The sequence below is a fragment of the Acomys minous genome (assembly GCF_964271855.1).
Source record: "Acomys minous genome assembly, chromosome: 10".
NCBI classification, from domain to species: domain Eukaryota; kingdom Metazoa; phylum Chordata; class Mammalia; order Rodentia; family Muridae; genus Acomys; species Acomys minous.
The window spans coordinates 17,131,343-17,137,342 of record NC_140491.1 but is presented as its reverse complement, the minus strand read 5'-3'; positions in this window follow the sequence as shown (position 1 = coordinate 17,137,342).

The window sequence follows — 6,000 nt, the reverse complement described above, 5'->3', positions numbered from 1 at the left end:
CCTCTTCCCATTGTCATCATCATTATTATACAATTGATTTATTGTGTGTGTGCCCATGTGTACCCGTGTGTCCCACAGCACTCATGTGCAAGTGAGAGGACAACTTGTGAGAGTCTGTCCTCGCCACCATATGGGTTCCAGGGATTGACCTGAGGCTGGCAGGCTTGATGGCCATGTGCCTTTTCCCACCTCACCAGACCACAGCTGTCCTCCAATGCTATGGAATCACTCAGATGTCAGATGCGTGTTCAGGGTTGTGACTGCTGACATTTCAGTGTCCTAACCTGTGCTCTAAGTTTCTCTCTGTGTGAAAGGAGTAGGGAGCAAAAGGCAGGGTAGTGGTTAACCCCTTCTTCTTGAACTTCCTGGTTGTGTGTCCTTGGTCAGGTCCCTTCTATAAGCCTCTGTGTCTTCAGTATGGCTGTGGGAGCATCTCATATCTGTCAGATTTGGTTTGTGGTTAAACAAGACACATGCCCGGCTCTCAGTTCTCTGTGGTAAGTGAGCTGTGTAACTGCAGAGGCCAGATGGTCATCATCTTTTGGCCCAGTTGCCTAGCACTGAAGAGAGTGGTTCCATCTAGAACAAGCAGTTCATTGCTCCATTTCTCTGGCAGCTACCTGCCTTTATCTCTTTAAGACTGAATAGTTCTAAATGGCTTAATTTGCATAATGACTTTTTCTCCAGTTTCTAAACAGCTGCTCTGGAGCTCATTGCAAAGCCTCTTGGCTTGGTGTTCCTGGAGCCCTCTGAGTACTGTACCTACTCCCTGTAAGCCAGGCCTGTTGGATGCTTGATGTGAGATGTTTAAGCATGGCACAGATCAAAAGGACAACGGTAAACATCAGGTGACGTCAAAAGACAGGTCGATGGTTCAGTGGTCAAAAGTGTTCTCCATCCCTGAAACCCATGTAAAAGGCCAATATGTAATCCATCACTCCTATAGCAATATGGGAGGCAGAGACAGAAGAATTGCCAGAAGCTCATAAGCTACCTGTGCGGTAGCAGAAATAAGAGAGACCCTCCCGATTCAAGACACGGTGAAAGGAGAGGACTTACATAAATATTTGTGGCACACGCTCCCCTGCTGCCAGGTGTACATGCACATACATGTACACACACACACACACACACACACACACACACACACACACACACACACAGTGAATATCCCTGTGCTTCATCGCCAGGCCTATCCTGTCATTTGTTACACAGATGGCTGTGATGATGGAAGGGGTGGGTCTAAGACATGACCTGGATGGATCACTTCCCTCCCCTCTCTGTTTCCAGCCTGGGTAGGGACACTGTCAGATTTTTACTGTGTCTACCTAACAATGGTCAACTCTACTGAGTTCTCTGAAACCCAGGCACTTCAGGGACCATGACCACTGAAGAGTTGGGTCCTTGATGGCCAGTAGTCATTTCTAGCTCCATACTCCTTAATTTTAAGATATTATCAGTCATGAAATGCATCATTCAGCCGGGTGTTGTGGGTTAGCCCTCCCACCTGGCTCTTCTAGAGGCTGAGGGAGGGAGAACCGCGGGAACCTGTGCTTAGTCTAGTCCACTCACCACAAAGAATTCACTATTGATTTTATCTTAGCTTTCTCCAGGGGAAAGGAACGGTGCTTCATTAATTGCACACTCTACTCTTTAGATTTTCTGATTTGGAAATATTGAAATGTAGAATAATTACATCTTAGAATTAAGGAACCTGAGCCTTGGTCAAGAGTTGTGTACTACAAAACTCCATAGCTTGAGTGACTTAACCGGACCTTGCCTCAAGATAAAAGCAATGGAGCTGGAGAGATGGCTTAGAGATTAAGAGCACTGGCTGGCCTTCCAAAGGTCCCGAGTTCAATCCCCAGCAACCACATGGTGGCTCACAACCATGTATAATGAAATCTGATGCCCTCTTCTGGCATGCTGGCACACCTGCAGGCAAAATACTGTATAAATAATAAATAAATCTTAAAAGATAAAAGCAATAAAATAAGGGACGGGGATGTGGCTTGGCTCGTGGTAGAGTACTTGCCTGGTTTAGTCCCCAGAACTGCAAAAATTAATATAAGCTTGCAAAAAAGTTACTTTCAGGGCTGGAGTTATTGCTCAGTAGTTAAGAGTATTTGGTGTTCTTTAATCAACCTAAGTTCAGTTCGCAGTACCAAATCCAGTTCCAGGGGACTCGACATTCTCTGCAAACATCCTGGCACACATAGCACGCACACAATTAAAACGGAAAGGTAATTTTTTTTCCTGTTTTTTGTTTTGTTTTCCAAGACAGGGATTCCCTTGCTATTATGGAACTTACTCTGTAACCAGACTGGCTTGAAATCAGAGATCTCCCTGCCTCTGCCTCCCTAGTGCTGGGATTAAAGATGTGCTCCACCGCCACCCAGCTGAAAGTTATTTTCTTAGAAAAGTAAAAATAAGTGGTTTAGTGAATCTATCTGTTCTTACATTTAGTAAATACTAATTATAGGAACATAGCTGGTGTTCTCAGAATAAACTAATGGGAAAATGTCATTTGTGTCTCTGGGAGGCAGGAGTTGGGTTGGTGTGAGTTGAGAATGGGGTCAGTTGTTCTGACTAGAAATATGAATGTCTAAAGATTAAAGCACACACCTAGGGCAGCAGCAGAAGACTCTAAGCTGGTAAAGGGTAGTTGTAAATGAATAATATCTTAACTTGCTTTCTATTGTTCTGATAAAGACCGTGGCCAAAAGTAACTTGGGGAGCAAAGTGCTTGTATGTCCCAGGTCACAGTTCATCACTGGTCAAGTTAGGGCAGAAATCAAGCAGGACAGGAACTTGAGGGCAGGAAATGAACCAGAGGCCATGGGAAAAAATTAATTACTGGCTTGCTCCCCATGGCTACCTAGCTCAGTTTGCTTTCTTAGAACACCTGGGATAGCCTGCCCAGAGCTGGTTCCATCCATAATAGGCTGGGCTCTCCCATGTCAATTAGACTTGCATGCAGGCCAATCTTAGGGTGACATTTTCTCAAGTGAGGTTAACCTTTTCCAAGGTGACCTTAGCTTGTATCTAGTTGCCAAAAAACTAGCCGGCACAATAGTTATAGGTAAGTTTTGTTCTACTTATATTACACAATTTCTGGTAGTGGGGTCAGAGGAATGGCGTAGTAGGTAATGACACTTGCTACCAAGCCTAAGTTTGATAGTTGGAGCCCACATGATGGAAGAAGATGACCAATTCCTTCCAGCTGTTCTCTGACTTCTACACACACCACCACAATTATACTCACACCAAAAGAGTAAGTAAAAAACAAAAGTTACAAAAAACATCTGATGTGTAGTGGATGTTTTTGTTTTGATCCCAAGTGTGGGATATGTAGTGGATGTAAATGTGTTTTTGTTTTGATCCCAAGTGTAGGATAGGGAACAGACTTGTGAGAGAACAGGTGATGCTTATTCACTAGAAGATGAACCATCCCATGTGGGGGCTTGGTTTTAGCCAGCTGAAGCACATCTCAGTGCAGACTCTGAGAGGAGATACATATATATAGATACATATATGAGACCAAAACAAGAGGTGGGGGAGGGCTTTTGAGGTCTTGGTATTGTTTGGCTGTTCGTGGCTCCACTTCAAGACACTCCCAGAGAGAACTGCTCCAGAGAATGCTTCGGGGCTCCAGGTTCCAGCAGCAACTTGGGTTGAATTGCTGGTCTGCTGAAATCCTGCCGACTATGCCAGGGGAATCAATCCCAGGAACTGAGTCCAAAAAGATCTACTTCTTCTATTCCCATTAACCTCTTTTCTCTCCTATCTAATGGAAGTGGCTTGAAAGGGAGGTATAGGCATTAAAGAACCTCAAAGTAGGTTTGGCAAAGGTCAAAGCCTACAGGTGGCGCCCAATGTGTTTTGGGCATAATGGGTAACAACTTCTAATGTTGTGGAGGAAGCTACATGCATTGAAGATACAGAGATGCTGTTTTCAGGGTGTCAGCAAATCTCAACTGCTGTTGCAAAGTTCTTTCCTGCTTTATACCCAGGGGGAATTTTCTGGAATTTTCTCCTTTGTCTTTTTACTGTATTACATTTTTTAAAAGATTTGAAAAAAGACTGACAAGATATGAAAACCAGAAGGGTCAGTAAATTCTATCGTTCTGGAAAGGATTGCAGAGTTGGCTGTACAACTGAGATTTTGCAGGTAGAGGCTGAAGCATGTGGAAAGCAAAAAGCGTCGTTGGTAAAGGGAAAACACCTGGTAATTGAAAGCTAGTGTCTCCCACAATTGCCGTCCCACCCTGCTCCACAAGCCAGGTGTCCAGAACACCAGCTTGCAGAAGGGGGCAGAGAAAAAGCCAGAGAGGCTGTAAAGATTCTAGAGGGATGAGAAAGCAGACAGGCCAAAAGGGCTTTGGAGATATGTACTCTCTCTGATAGAGAAATTCTCTAGGGCTACACAGACACCATCATCTTTTCAGTCTCTGTGCAACATGCCCCTGCTAATGATGGTGGTGAGACTTATGATGAGATGGCATGGTGTCCAGTAGATATGCTAGATTTAAAGCATTTTAAAGAGGCTATTGTATGATATGGAATGCATTTGTTTTTTGTTAAATGTTAAGTTACTGGACAACCCACATAGACTTATTCCCCGACATTGGAAGAGATTGGTGTCAGCTGTGTTAGGAGCTGCTCAATAGTTACAGTGGTTATTGTGGTGGAGAAATGAAGCCACGAGAATAAAACAACAAAATATAACAAGGGGGTCAATTGTTTGGTGAAGGGTGTTATGCTGACTTAAGAGAACAAACCCAATCAGAAGATATAGTAATTGAACAATGTCATGTTGCAGCCTTAAGAGCTTGGGACATGGTTGAGGAGCCTGGTAAAACATCCACTTTTACTAAGTGTACTAAGGTACTTCAAGGCTCTGAAGAAGCATTCACAGAATTCTTACAGAGATTGCATTCAGTTCTAGATAGAGCCATACCAGATCCTGAAACCAGACAGGCATTGAAACTGCTTGTGGTGTATGAGAATGAAAATAATGAATGTAAGAGAGAAATTAGACCACTAAAAGCATGAGGAGCCCCATTAGATGAAAGAGTAAGAGAGACAGTTAACATTAGCTCTCAGGAGCATCAAAACAATATCATAGGACAAGCTATAGCTAGAGGTCTCAGATATCAAAACACCCAGTACTTTAATTGTGGTAAATTGGGCCATTTACAAAGAAACTGTAAGGTTAAAAGTTCCAGACCTCAAAATAACAGGTGCACTCACTTTGGAGTAAATGGTACTCATAGAAGAATACAAGGAACTTCTGGCCATGATGGTAATAATATGCCAAGATTTCCAGGGTATTGTAGCCACTGTGGGAAGGGAAAACATTGGTCTAGGGATTGTCGATCCAGAGAGACATATAAAGTAATCTCTTCCATCAGGAAATGAAAGGAGGGGCCTGTTAGCCCCAGATCCCACAGCAAACAATATGAGCAGTCTTTCGTTGGTCATCCAGGAGGTAACAAACTTGCAGGAAAACGAAGACTAGGTATTGATGATTTAATGCGTGCTACTGAAGGCAGCGCAGCTTTGGATCTGGCCACAGATAAATCTCTTATACTATCCCCACAGATTGAGTGTTATAAAATAATCACTGGTGGTTACGGTCCTTTACCTTCAGGGACAATAGGAATAATCTTGGGCAGAAGTAGATTATTTTCTAAAGGCTTTACTGTGCATCCCAGTATTATAGATGGGGATTGTAAGGAAGAAATTAAAATCATGGCACATGTAAAGAAGGAGATACAAATTAATGTAGGGGATGGAATTGTTCAGCTGTTACTGTTTTCTTACATCAAGGCCAAAGCCACTCCCGTAGAAAGAACAGGTACATTTGGGAGTACTGGTAGATATGTGTCCTGGCAAACAATGCTTAGTGATCAGAGACTTAAATTAATGGTACAAATGAATGGTGCCAAAATAGAAGGTTTGGTGGATACAGGAGCAGATGTCATGATCCACAATTGG